The following is a 15,132-nucleotide window of genomic DNA, read 5'->3' on the forward strand; positions in this document are numbered from 1 at the left end:
TTCATAACTTTCAAGGTTGTGATTACAGCCATTTAGGTATTATGAATAAACTATGAACACTTCATTGGCGACATGAGGAAAAACTTATAAAGTTATAGGTTCTCCTCAAAATAATCTATAAATTCAGTGAAATCCCAATAGACATCTCCACATCCGTATTAAAAGGAATGTTAGTGGAGTACTGTCATCAAGATAGCAGAATAGAAAGCCCCAAATCCCCTTTACCCCATGGAGACATGACCATAACATTGCACAGATCAATTGCTTTCATGAAAACCAGTTAAGAAGCTCCTGACATATGAAGTATATGTCCAAGAAGAACTACATTGCAGACAGAAAATTGATGGTATTTACTCACCAAAGCTCCCACCTCTGGTACAGCACAGTGTGATAGTGAGAACATTTCCAACATCTGGCCTCTTCTCAGGGAGGGAAAGAGAAGAGTGGAATATACATCCAACATTCTGACTTTTCAGGGGGTTGCATCAGGGACTAGAGTTTTCTTACATGAATCAAAACACTGACAAGAATTGGCACCAGGTTGGGGACTTCTGAGAACAAAGGAAATCACGTCTAACACCAAATAATCCACAGTACTGAAGATAGACACTAGGTAGAGCTCATGCCACAGCTTGGTACAACACCAGCAAGGCTTTAGTACTGCAAACAGACATCAGAGGAAATTGCTGAGTAGAAAGAAACAGGAAAACCTCTTCAACTACAACATTTTGCACACAAGCCCAGAAAAGATGCATCCCCAGAAAAGGCTTGAGAGGTCTCCAAAACTCAAGCTCAGCTTACTGGTGAAGATCTTCCTTATACAAAGCCAGACTATAAAGACTTTCACATGTGAAAGTCCCAATTTAAAATAAGAAGACATACAAAGAAACAGGGAAGTATGGCCAAATTAAAGGAACAAAATAAATTTCCAGAAACTTACACTAAAGAAATGGAGATATATGAATTACCAGACAAAGAAATTTAAAACAACTGTCATAAGGATGCTCAGTGAACTAAAAGAGAGCACAATTTTTCTTGCATAAAATTTCTAAGTGATTTGTATAGATACTTTGCACTAAAAGGAGAGCATAAATCCCTACACCTAAAGTATAGGCTGCTGAGTGTAGTGAATTTCTTTTCCCAAATACAGTATGTCAAGGGGAATGGAGACAAAAACCAACTTTCCATTGGAGAAATCTCACAAATTCCACTTCAGCTAAGTGATCAATGTCAGTAGCAATAGTGATGTCATGTTGAGAGTATATTAACCTTTGATACAAAGTGATGAAAATGCGAATTTATCTGTTGTATTCCTCAAAAAAGAAAAACAATAATTCTAGTTTAATCATGATTTAAAAATTATAAAAAATTCCAATAGAAGGGTATTCTGCAAAACACTTGACCTATATGCTTTAAAACTGTCAAGGTCATCACCAATAATAAAAATCTGAGGCATTTTCACAGCCAAGAGGGTCCTTAGGAGACATAACAAATAAATACAAGTATCCTGGATGAGATCTGGAAGCAGAAACACATCAGGTAAAATCCAAGGAAATTTGAATAAGGTATATATTTTAGTAAATAATAAAGTGATAATATTGGTTTATTAATTACAATGAATGTACCATAATAAGATAAGAAGTTAATAATAGGGGAAACCATGTGAGGGGGTATATGGGAACTCTGCACTACCTTCTCAGTTCTAATGTGAATGTACAGCTATTCTCAAAGTCAATTTTCTTTCTTTCTTAAAAGTTTGTATTTAGTGTTCTCCTTGGCAGCTCATAAACTAAGATTGGAATGATACAGAGATTAGCATGGCCCCTGTGCAAGGATGACATGTAAATTTGTGAAGTATTTCATATTTTTGAAGACATAATGGTCAAAACATTTGGGATGCAGCAAAAGCAGTCCTAAGAGGGAAATATATAGCAATACAGGCGTATATCAAGAAGCAACAAAAATATCAAATAAATAACCTAACCTTACACCTGAAAGAGCTAGAAAAAGAACAAGTGAAGCCTAAAGCCAACAGAACAAAGGAAATACTTAAGTTTAGGGCAAATAAATGATATAGAAGCTAAAAAAAATAGTAGAACAGATCAATGAAACCAGAAGCCAGTGCTTTGAAAAAATTAACAAGATTGATAAGCCCCTAGCCAGACTTATCAAAAAGAAAAGAAAAACAACTCAAATAAAATCACAACTGAGAGCAGGGCCATAACAACCAACTCCATAGAGATACATACAATTATAAGAGAATATTATGAAAAATTATATGCCAATGAGTTAGACAAACTGGAAAAGTGGATAAATTCCTAGAGACATACAAAACTGAAACAGGAAGAAATAGAAAAATTAAACAGACCCAGAGACAGCAAGGAAATTGAATCAGTAATCCAAAATCTCCCAACAAACAAAAGTCCAGGGCCAGATGGCTTCACAGGGGAATTATACCAAACATTTAAATAAGAGTTAACACCTGTTCCAAAAAACTGAAATGGAAGGAAAACTTCCAAATTCATTCTATGAGGCCAGTATTACCCTGATTCCAAAACAAGAAAAAGACTTCACTTAAAAAGAGAACTACATGGATGTTAAGATTCTCAATAAAATACTAACAAATCAAATCCAACAGTACATTAAAAGAATCATTCACCACAATCAAGTGGGATTTATTCCTGGGCTTAAAGGGTGGTTCAATATTTGCAAATAAATTTAATACACCACATTAATAAAAGAAAGGATAAGTACCATATGATCCTTTCAATAGATACAGAAAAAGCATTTGACAAAGTATAACGTCCATTCTTGATAAAAAACCCTCAACAAAGTAGGGATAGAGGGAACATACCAAAACATCATAAAAGCCATATATGGAAAACCCACAGCTAATATCATCCTCAATGGGGAAAAGCTGAGAGCCTTTCCTCTACAGTCAGGAAGAAGATAGGGATGTCCACTTTCACCACTGTTTTTTAACATAGTACTGGAAGTCCTAGCCTCAGCAATCAGACATCAAAAAGAAATAAAAGGCCAAACCTGCAAGGAAGAAGACAAACTTTCCCTATTTGCAGATGATATGACACTCTATATACAAAACCCACAGACTACCAAAAAATTGCTAGAACTATACGTGAATTCAGTAAAGTCACAGGATACAAAATCAACATACAGATATCTGTTGCATTTCTATATACCAATAATGAAGCAGCAGAAAGAGAAATCAAGGAAGTGATACCATTTAAAATGGTACCCAAACCCATAAGATATCTAGGAATAAACCTAACCAAAGAGATAAAAGATCTGTACTCTGAAAACTATAAAACACGTATGAAAGAGATTGAAGATGACACAAAGAAATGGAAAGATATTCCATGCTCATGAACTGGAAGAACAAATATTGTTAACATGCCTATACTACCCAAAGCAATCTGCACATTTAATGCAATCCCTATCAAAATACCACCAGCATTTTTCACAGAGCTAGAACAAACAATGCTAAAATTTGTATGGAACTACAAAAGACACTAAATAGTTAAAACAATCTTGAAAAAGGAGGCATAAGAGTTCCGGACTTCAAGTTATATTACAGAGCTGTAGTGATCAAGACAGTGTGGTACCAGCACAAAAATGGCCACATAGATCAATTAGAACATAACAGAAAACCCAGAAATAATCCCACAACTACATGGTCAACTAATATTCAACAAAGGAGGAAAGAATATCCAATGGGAAAGGACAGTCTCCTCAATAAATGGTGTTGGGAAAACTGGACAGCAACATGCAAAAAATGAAACTGGACCACTTACACCATACACAATTCAAAATGGATGAAAGACTTAAATGTGGGACAGGAAACCATCAAAATCCTAGAGGATAATACAGGCAGTAACCTCTTTGACACTGGCTATAGCAACTTCTTTCTAGATATGTCTCCTGAAGTAAGGGAAACAAAACAAAAATAAACTATTGGGACTACATCAAAATTAAAAGCTTCTGCACAGTGAAGGAAACAGTCAATAAAACTAAAAGGCAGCCTATAGAATCAGAGAAGATACTTGCAAATGAAATATCTGACAAAGGGTTAGTATATAAAATATATAAAGAACTTATCAAATCAACACCCAAAAACCAAATAATCCAGTTAAAAATGGGCAGAAGACAAGAATAGGTATTTTTCTAAAAAAGAAATATAGCTAAAAGAAATATGGCTAATATAGACACATTAAAAAATGCTCAACATCACTCATCAACAGGGAAATACGAAACAAAACTAGAATGAGATTTTACCTCATACCAGTCAGAATGGCTAAAATTAACAAGACAGGAGACAATAGGTGTTGGAGAGGATGTGGAAAAAGGGGAACCCTCTTACATTGTTGGTGGGAATGCAAAGTAGTGAAGCCACTCTGGAAAACAATATAGAGTTTCCTCAAAAAGTTACAAATAGAACTACCTTACCATCCAGCAATTGTACTACTAGGTATTTACCCAAACGATACAAAAATACTGAATTGAAGGGACACATGCATCCTGACATTTATAGCATCATTATCAATAATAGCTAAATTATGGAAAGAGCCGAAACGTCCACCAACTGATGAATAAAGAAGTTGTGTGTGTGTGTGTGTGTGTGTGTGTGTGTGTGTGTGTGTATATAAAGGAATTATATAATGTAATGGAATTATATAATGGAATATTACTCAGCCATAAAAAAGAATGAAATCTTGCCATTTGCAATGTGGATGGAACTAGAAAGTATTATGCTAGGCGAAATAAGTCAGAGAAAGACAAAAATATGATTTCACTCATATGTGGAATTTAAGAAACAAAAATGAACATAGGTTAAAAAAAAAGGGAGTCAAGCCAAGAAACAGACTTTAACTATAGAGAACAAACCAATGGTTGCCAAAGGGGAGGTGGGCGGAGGGGAGGGGCTAAATAGGTGATGGGTATTAAGGAGTGCACTTGTTGTGATGAGCACTGGGTATTGTATGGAAGTGATGAATCACTGAATTCTACACCTGAAACTCATATTACACTGGAACTTAAATAAAAATTTGGAGAAGGAAAAACAAAGTTTTTATTTAAATTCCCCTTAGTTAACATACGGTGTAATATTAGTTTCAGGAGTACAATACAGTGATTAAACACTTCCTTCCATACAACACCTGGTGCTCATCACAATAAAGTCTATTTTAAAAACCTCTTAAATAAGAAATCTCCAGGCCAAGATAATTTCATTGAAGAATTCTGCTAAATGTTTAATGAAACATTAATACAAATTATATACAATCTTTTCCACAAAATAGAAGTGGAGAGAACACTTCCTAATTTTTTATGAAGTTAATATTAGACTGGTACAAAAGCTTAACACAGAATAAAAAAGAAAACTATATACCAATATCCATCATGAATATTGATGAAAATTCCTTATAAAATGTCAGCAAATGTAATTCAGCAATGTAGAATAATAATTACATACAATGGGGTTTATTTCAGTGATGAAAGTCTGGTTCAATATGTAAAAATCTGTCATTTTAACCCATCATGCTAACAGGCTAAAAAATGAAAATTATATGATCCTATCAATCTATGCAGAATAAAAACAAAAAAATTCAACACTTGTACATGATAAAAAATAAAACAAGATCCACATATGAGTGAAAACATATGATATCTGTCCTCTGACTTATTTCTCTCAGCATAATATCTTCCAGTTCCATCCACATTGCTGCAAATGGCATGAGTGAGCACTGGGTGTTGTATGTAAGCCAATTTGACAATAAATTATATTCATAAAAAAATAAAACATTCCGAACAATTCAAATAGAAGAGAACTTTCTCAACTTTATGAAGAGCATTGTATTAGTGTCCTATGACTGCTGTAACCACAAATGCAGTAGCTTAAAACCAGAAATTCATGGTCTCTAAGTTCTCAAGGCTAGAAGTCTGAAATCAAGGTGTTGTTAGTAGGGCCATGCTCCTTCTAAAGCCTAGAGAGAAAAATCTTTTCTGGCCTTTTCTGGCTTCTGGTATCCCTAGGCATTCCTTGGCCTGTGGCAGCATAAAGCCTGCCTTCATTGTTACTTGGTATTCTTCCTAAATATATCTCTGTATCTGTATCTCCTCTTCTTATAAGGGCACCAGTCATATTGGATTAGGGCCCACTCTAATGACTTCATCTTAACTTGATTATATTTGCAAAGACCCTATTTTAACACCTTCAGGTACCATGGGTTAAGACTTTATCTTTTTTGGGGGGGACACAATTCAACCCAAATAGTCCACTCTCTGGCTCTCCATAACATATATATTAATCATTTCATTTTTAAGAGTCGTGTTTTAAAGTTTCCTACTGTATGTATGGATTTTTAATTTGTTGCAGTTCTAGCAGATTCTATCTATAAATTAAAATTTTTGCTTTGGGGTGCATAAAAGTTTGTTATGAGTGGTTCCTTTTATATTTTAAAATAGTCCTGTAAATCCACGGAAATCTATTCACCATGAATTTTATTTTGTCTGATATTAAAATCGCTATACTTATTTGGTTCTTTCTTTCACATATGCCAGATTTATCTTTTCCTGTCTTTGTATAATGCTTTTAAAAGGACAGGCATACCCCTTCTGCCATGTGAGGTTACATTAAGAAGATGGCTGTCAATGAGGAATCAGGCTCTCATCAGACACTAAAGCTACTAGTGCCATAATCTTGAACTTCCCAACCTCCAGAACTGTGAGAAATAAATTTCCGTTGTTTATAAAATCAGTACAGGCATACCTTGGAGATATTGCAGGTTCAGCTCTAGGCCACGGTAATAAAGTAAATATTACAATAAAGCAAGTCAAATGAATTTTTTGTTGTCTTGGTGCTTATAAAAGTTAATACTATACTGTAGTCTACTAAGTGTGCATTATGTCTAAAAAATGGGCATAGCTTAATTAAAAAATACGTTATTGCTAAAAATGCTAATCATCTGAGCTTTCAGTGAGTCATAATCACTGATCACAGATCACCATAACAAATATGGTAATTATGAAGAAGTTTGAAATATTGTGAGAATTAACAAAATGTGACAGAGACACAAAGTGAGCAAATGTTGCTGGAAGAATGACAGACTAGCTTGATGCAGGGTTGCCACAAACTTTCAATTTGTATAAACTGCAGTATCTGAGAAGTGCAAAAGAGTCAGATGCAATAAAGTGAGGTATGCCTGTAATATACATACATTAAACATCAGTTGGTTTTCTTCGTGAAATATTTAATATTAAAGGAATTCTTAAGTTTCATTTCACTAAACCTCCCATAGTGCTACTCTCCTACCTTTATATGCAACTATTTCAACAGTTTAGTGTATACCTACCCTTCGAGTCCTTTTATCTGTGCATTTACCAGTAATCGCGTATTAAGAAGAAACATACATCTTTTTCTTTTTTTTTCCCTTGATATCATTTTTAATAGACTTAAATTACATCTATTTGGGACTAGTAACACCATTCTTTGGTGGTGGCTCATTATAAGATATTGTATTAGAAATCTGTAAATTAAGGAACTGTTTCTTATGATATGCACCATTTTCCTGATTGGCATGTTCATCCAGAGATTTTCTTATATAGTTCTTTAATTCTTCAATTCCTTCTCCCGTAATTGCAGAGATGGGGATGATGTGTTGGAACTCCACAGTCCTCTCTGGAATCATGTTTTTCTTAAATAAATGCAAAAAGCTTTAGGATTCTGGAGTTGATTCATCAGTACATGGAACATATCTTGGGCACCTGGCAAGTCCATTTTATTAACTGCCAGGAGTGCAGGTTTTGTCTGAAGTTCCTCTTTGTACAATTCCAACTCTTTTGTAAGAAGTATTATGGTTTCAAAGGCAGTTCTGTATTGAGTTTGGGAAGAAAGCTGAAATCCAGAAATGTTGACAACAAAAAGTAGTTGTCTAGTTCTTTCTATATGCTTGAGGAATTTGGGGCCCATTCCTTTGTTCATATGCGCTCCTTCTATTAAACCAGGAAGATCAGCTACTGATATCTCTCTGAAATCATTATACACAATCTTTCCAAGTTCAGGCTTTAATGTTGTAAATGCATAATCTGCGATTGCAGGTTTTGCATGAGAAACCTGACTTAGCAAAGAGGATTTTCCTGCATTTGGGAATCCTACTAGGCCTATATCAGCTATAAGTTTTAGATCAAGGTGAATGACTCGTTTCTGGCCTTTCAATGGTAAGAAATTTGTAAGTAATTTACCACCAAGACCTCCTTCAGCTACCAAAATTCTGTCCTTCTCTTTATTGAGTTCTCCTATAATTTTACCATTTTCATCAGTTACTGAAATACCCACAGGTACAGGAATTTCACAGTCTTTTCCTCTGGAGCCTTTCAGTGCATTAACACGACTATTTGCTCCTTCTCCAGCCACAAACCGTTTCCGAGGATATTTGTCTTTAAGTTGTTTTAAAGTCATTTTCTTATGGGCTACAACCCAGACGTCACCACCTTTTCAACCTTCTCCACCTAAACGAGGGTAACCCATTCCACCACTTCCTCCCCTGGTGAAGAGTCTTAGGTTATCAATGAAGTTTCCATACTTTCTGAACCACACGCTACCGCACTGCACCATGACTGTGACGTGCTAGGGCTGACTCCCTCGAAAGTGTACCTACAACATCTTTTTCAATGTGCGTTTTATAATGCATCACACATGTTTTCACCTGATTTTTAAAAAAAAAAATTTGAGTATAATTGACACACAATATTACATTAGTTACAGGTGTACAACATAGTGATTCAACTTTTCTATATGTTATACTGTGCTCACCATAAGTATCACTACCATCTGTCACCATACAATGCTACTACAATACCACTGACTATATTCCCTGTGCTGTATCTTTTATTGTCATGACTTATTCATTCCATAACTGGAAGCCTGTACCTCCCACTCCCTTTCACCCACTTTGCTCACCTCCTCACCACCTCCCCTCTGGCAACCCTGTTTGTCCTCTGTATTTATAGGTCTGCTTCTGCTTTTTATTTGCTTATTATTATTATTTTTTTTGTATTCCATGTATGAGTGAAATCACATGGTATTTCTCAGTCTGACTTATCGCACTTAGTGTAATATCCTCTAGGTCCATCCATGTCATTGCAAATGGCATGATCTCATCCTTTTTATGGCTGCATAATATTCCATGCTCTTCATTCCAATATACATACCAAATCTTCCTTACCCTTTTGTCTATTGATGGACACTTAGGTTGCCTCAATATTTTGACTACTGTAAACAATGCTGCAATAAACATAGAGGTGCATATATCTTTTCAAATTAGTGTTTTGATTTTCTTTGGGTAAATACCAACCAGTAGTGGAGTTATTGGATCATACAGTATTTCTATTTTTGACTTTTTGAGGAATCTCCATACTGTTTTCAACAGCAGATGTGACCTGATTTTATTTTACTATTTTTCTGTGTTAGTACATTTATATTGGTCTCATCTTTGTAATAGATACATAGAATTTAATTTCTGAATATACCATCATTTACTTTGTTATTCCTCCTTTTGTGGCAGGTTTGATTTTATCAGTTTTTATTTGTCATGACATAATTTAATACAGACAAATCCTGTAAATATTTCTTTTCCTTAAACATACAGGTATTTTGAGTGACAAGGTTATGGTTCTAGGCTCTGGCTCTAAAGATAATTTAGGATGTCAGAGGATGGAGAATTTAATCTTATGACTTATATGACAATCTAATTTCTACAATAACTGAGATGCAGTACATATTCCACAGAGGCAGAGATCTTCAGCAAAGGCATGTGCTGGCAGGGACGTCTGAAAACCAGCTTCTGGTATTTGGAGTTCCCAGTAACCCTTGTCTGTGTGTTTATGAGTAAGGGTTCTAGCTGCAGGTAGATGGAAGTGTTCTGATCCCTTCTGCCATGTCATTCATACCTGAGGCACTTACTATAGGGATACAAAAATGTCTCAGATATGCTTGGATTCTCCCCCTCGTTGAGAACTGGCATCATTAGGTGCCATGTGAAAATGAGAGTGGAATTAGGATTGGGTGATTCTGAGATCCCCTTTAGACCCAGCATATGTTATAAACATCTTGTATGAGTATGCTGAGCGGGGGCTGGAACACAGGTGTGTGCCTGACAGGAAAGCTAAACTTGTCAACTTTTCTATTTAAATGGATTCCCTGATTCCCTAAACCATTGTACAGAAATATTTTCCCTTCAATGTATATCCCTACAGTATGTTTCTGGTGTTTATTGTAATATTTATTCATTCATTTATTGGATGGAGAGGCTCAAGTATCTGAGGTAGAGATTAAAATTTTGCCTCTGAAGATGAACTTGTACTATCCAGTTGCCATAGAAAACTGATGTCAACCGTAGAAACATGATGTACTTTTTGGTTTCTATGACACCTGAACTATGTTATCTTATCCTGTGAGGAAAAATATTTAAATTGGATGTTTACAGGCAAAAAGTGTATGATACTTGCATCAAAATAAGATAATTTGGGTGTCTCCCATCACCACGAGTGTGTGCATATGTGAGGGTGTTGCGGGGACAGTTATTAAATATATGATTGCAAATGTAAAGGCTGATTACTCCTGTTTTGAAAGGAGGCTGGCAGCCACTGCAGAGAACAGACTGAAGAGGCTGAGTCACTAGTTATTCCATTTCCTCCCTTGTTTTTGTGTCCTTGGATGACACGCCATAGTATGAGGGCTCTGTGATCTTGGACTGTATAAAGCCAAAGTCTGTAAACTGTTTTTGACTATGCACCACTCTCCATGAAATATTTTTGCAGTAGCTGTGAAAGATGTATTTTCATTTATATCTTTGTATATTAAGGAAATTTGGGGAAGGTACGTTATGAATACCCAAATTTTGAAACAAATGAATTGTGAAATACAATGAATATAATAGAAATTCGAACACATTTTTCCCTGTACTTTAGTGGATCATTTGCACATCCCCTAGTTACCTGAACACCATTTTGGAAATTATGGCTATAAACTTTTATTACATAACCAAAATCTGCCAATGGCTCTCCATTATCTATGCATAAAGTACAAGCCCCTTAATAAAGCTTTTGGTTTCTGTGGTTGAATTTTTATTGTGATTTTGTTGGTGTAATAGTTTTTTTTTTTTTTTCTATTTATGGACCATGTTTCAAAAGAAAGGCAGATTATTTAAACTACTTATTGTTGTTTCCTTTATATTAGCTATGCTTCAGTAAGCAGTTGGTATAATGTCTATTTAAATCTTTCAGCTTTACATTTCTGACTCTGCTCTGTGACACTGAAGCATGGTCTCTGCTAACCCTGTTTCTAATCTGCTACCTGGTTCCTTGTTAGGCTCTGCTCATGAGTGCCACCTGGAGACATGTGTCTGGAGGAAGAGAAGCAAGTTAACCACAATTCTGTTTCTAGGATGAACTCTACTTGATCATAGTGTATTATTCTTGTTTTATATTGTGGTTTAATCTGCTAAAAACACATTTAAATTAAAAAGGCATATTGAGCTATAGTTTCTGTTTCATGTCATGACTTTTCTTCTTTGATTTCTAGGTAATGCTGACTTCATGTAATGAGGTGGGAATTGTTCTGCCTCTTCTATTTCCACATATGATAGATTAACAGGGACAAAATTTACCTTCTGTATTAATGTACTATTGTTGCAGTAACACATTACCACAGCAAACATTTATCATCTTACAGTTTGGGAGGTCAGAAGTCTGAAATAGGTTTCATCAGGATGAAACCAAGGTGTTGGAAGGCCATGCTCCTCCAGAGGCTCTAGGGAAGAATTTGTTTACTTGTTTTTATAGCTTCTAGAGCTGTATATATTTCCTTCCTTAGATTATGACTCCTTCCTCTATCTTCCAAGGCAGCAGGGTGGCATCTTCAAATCTCTATTTCCATCTTCACATCTCCTCTCTTATAAGGACACTTATAATTACATTGGGCCAACACAAATATTGCAGGATAATCTCTCTGTTCAAGATCCTTAAGTCAATCACACCTGTAAAGACTTTTCTGCAATGTAAGGTAATATATTCACAGATCCTGGGGGTTAGGATGTGGACATATTTGGGGATCCCTAATTTAGACTACCGCAAATTCCTATGAAGGAACAAAAATAATCAGAAAAAAAGTGAAACAATGGTTTTCAACATACTGGACAAAAAGCAAAAATGGAGAGTGATAAATGAGAGACCGGAAACAAGTTACAGTTAGCATCATACTTATTGGTGAAAGACTGAAAGCTTTTGTCTTAAGATCAAGAGTAGACAAGGATGCCTGCTCTTGCCATTTCTGTTTAAAAATATACTGGAAGTCCTAGCCAAGGCAATTAGCCAAGGAAAAGAAGAAAAAGGCATGCATATTGAAAAGGAAAGAACAAACCTATTTCTATTTGCAGCAGACATGGTCTTAAGAATAAAAAATCCTAAATAATCCACAAAAAATCATCAGGGTTGAGTTCATCAAGATTGCAGGATATAAGATCAATATACAAAAATCTGCCGTTTTTTATATTGAGATCAACATATAAAAATCTGTTTGTTTTTATATTAGCAATGAAAAATCCAAAAACAAAATGAAGACATGAGTTCCCTATATAATAATGTGATATAAATAAAAAACTTAGGAGTAAATTTAACAATACAAATGTCCCTCAATTGATGAATGGGTAAATAAAATGTGTTCTATCTCTACAGTGAAATATTATTTGACCATATAAAAAGAATGAAGTACAGATTCATGCTATAATTTGGATGAATTTTGAACACATTTTGCTAAGTTAAGAAATCCAGTGAAAAAGGCCATATATTGTATGTTTCAAATGATATGAAATGTCCAGAAAAGGCAAATTCATAGAAATGGAAGGTGAATTAATGTTTGCCTGGGTCTGGGATAGGAAGCAAGGATAGACTGAAAATGGGCACAGAGGATCTTTTTGAGGTGTTGCAAAATTTCTAAAATTGAATAGAATGTATAAATTGTGGTAATAGTTGCATAAATTTCTAATTTTTATCTAAAATTATTTAATTTTACACTTAAGTAAATTTTGTGTTATCCTATTTTACGTTTATGTTATTTTATGACTCAATCCCATAACCATGAGACCATGACCTGAGCCGAAATCATGAGTCTGAGTCTGGGGGTGCCTGGGTGGCTCAGTTGGTTAAGCATCTGACTCTTGATTTCAGCTCAGGTCATGATTTCACAGTTTTTTGGTTCGAGCTCTGTGTTGGGCTCTGTGCTGACAGTGAGGAGCCTGCTTGGGATTCTCTCTCTCTCTCTCTCTCTCTCTCTCTGTGTCTCTCTCCCTATCTCTTTCTGCCCCTACCCTGTGTTCACTCTCTCTCTCTCTCTCTCTCAAAATAAATAAACTTAAAAAAATTTAAAAAGAATGAAAAAAAAAAGAAGAAATCAAGAGTCAGACTCTTAATCGTCTGAGTCGCCCAGGCACCCCCTGGTTTTTTTCTAATGTATCAGTATCTTTGTTGAGATTGAAAGACAGAGAAAAAGAGAGTTTTTTCTTTCCTATTGGCACAAAACATAAAACAAACAATGCATACAAGAATTTGTGCAACATATTTTTAAAATGTTGTCTTGGGAAGGCTTTAAAGAATGAGAAGACATGACAATTTAAAATTCTCATTTTATCATTTCCCTGCTTTTATATCTTGAAAATTTATTATCTTTTAATCAGAAAAACAACTGTAACTTATAAGCTTAAAAGATGAACATATATTCTTTCAAAATGACACTCAAATTATGACGAATCTATAAAATAGACTGTTAAGTTTAAAATAACAATTTTTCTATAAAATTAAAATTTAGAAGTTTATAGATCCAAATATTATCTTAATTATGTGACCATTGATGATGTATATTTTCTTAATTTTTAGCATCTTTTAAAATTATTATTGACCAGTTTTTTTTAAGTAAAATGGTTCTGAAAAGAGCCTATTCCATTTTATTGTGCATGCACACACGCACACACATTTAGGAGAGGGCAATTTTCCATAGACTGGAGAACGTTCTTAGGCAAGGTTGGTGGAACTTTCTGTGCACTCAAGAAAGTCTGCATACAGGCATGGTGGCTATAGCTGGGTGATGATCTAGGATCTAATTTCTTTCCAACTAGCAATGCTGGCTGCAGTTCTGCCCTGAACACATGGTTGTATTTTCTACTTTTTTGGAGGTAAATTGTGAGAGAGAGGTTTAGTGTTTAAAATACTTCTTACTGAAAAATATGGAGCATGGTTAAGACCTACCCGTCTTCTACAAGACCAGATTCTAGTCCCTGAGGCAGTAATGACTGGTAGAGACAGTATGTTCACCTGCTGTGATTGCAGAAAAATCAGGGTTCCCATTTTGGGTTCACAACTTCCTAGTCATGTGACTAATTTCATATACTGGATGAGCTGTTTTTTTTTTTTTTTAAGTTTATTTATTTTTAGAGAGAGGGCAGGGGAAGGGCAGAGGGCGAGGGAGAAAGAGTGAATCCCGAGCAGACTCTGCAGTGTCAGTGTAGAGCCCAACACACGGCTTAAACTCATGAACTTCGAAATCATGACCTGAGCCGAAATCAAGGGTCAGACGCTTAACTGACTGAGCCACCCAGGTAACCCTGGATAAACTGTTTTATACTACATCTCTTTTCTCTGACTTTATTAATCTGAGTATAGAATGTAGTAATGTGGTTGGAATGTCTTCATCACTCTTATTTAAAAATCATTTTCTTAATCTTAGCTTCACATTATTATAAGAGACCTAACTCCTAGCATCATTTTTTTAAGGTGTATGAATTTTAGCATTACATTCCATATCAGTTATCTGTTGTCATAATAATGCTGCTTTAAAAAAAACCTAACAGACCTCAGTGACATATCAATAACCATTTAGAATATGAGTGTGCAGGTGAGCATTTTAGTGTGGATTCAACTGGGCAGTTTTCGTGATTATGGCTGGGTTCACTTGCATGTATGTGTGTTGTCTGGCTGTCGGCTGATTTGGACAGTCCTCATTTCAGAAACCTAGGATTTTCCGGCTCTGGTGCATTTGTCTTTTATATTCCATTAACTTAGCCTTGG

The 15,132-nt window shown here is 35.2% G+C and overlaps 1 non-coding gene and 2 pseudogenes across 5 annotated transcripts in view; 1 reads left to right on the forward strand and 2 right to left on the reverse strand.

Moving 5' to 3' along the window:
* LOC145713608 (small ubiquitin-related modifier 2 pseudogene) overlaps window positions 1-15,132 on the reverse strand; it is a 158,318-nt pseudogene that overhangs the window by 39,106 nt on the left and 104,080 nt on the right. The window lies entirely within an intron of this gene.
* Window positions 1,766-1,869, forward strand: LOC145714719 (U6 spliceosomal RNA). Its single transcript, XR_014136938.1, has one exon. It is a non-coding gene; the product is annotated as a U6 spliceosomal RNA (small nuclear RNA).
* LOC145714672 (GTP-binding protein 10 pseudogene) lies at window positions 7,479-8,662 on the reverse strand (annotated as a pseudogene).

Source organism: Panthera onca, chromosome X (genome assembly GCF_046562875.1).
Source record: "Panthera onca isolate mPanOnc1 chromosome X, mPanOnc1 haplotype 2, whole genome shotgun sequence".
NCBI lineage: Eukaryota > Metazoa > Chordata > Mammalia > Carnivora > Felidae > Panthera > Panthera onca.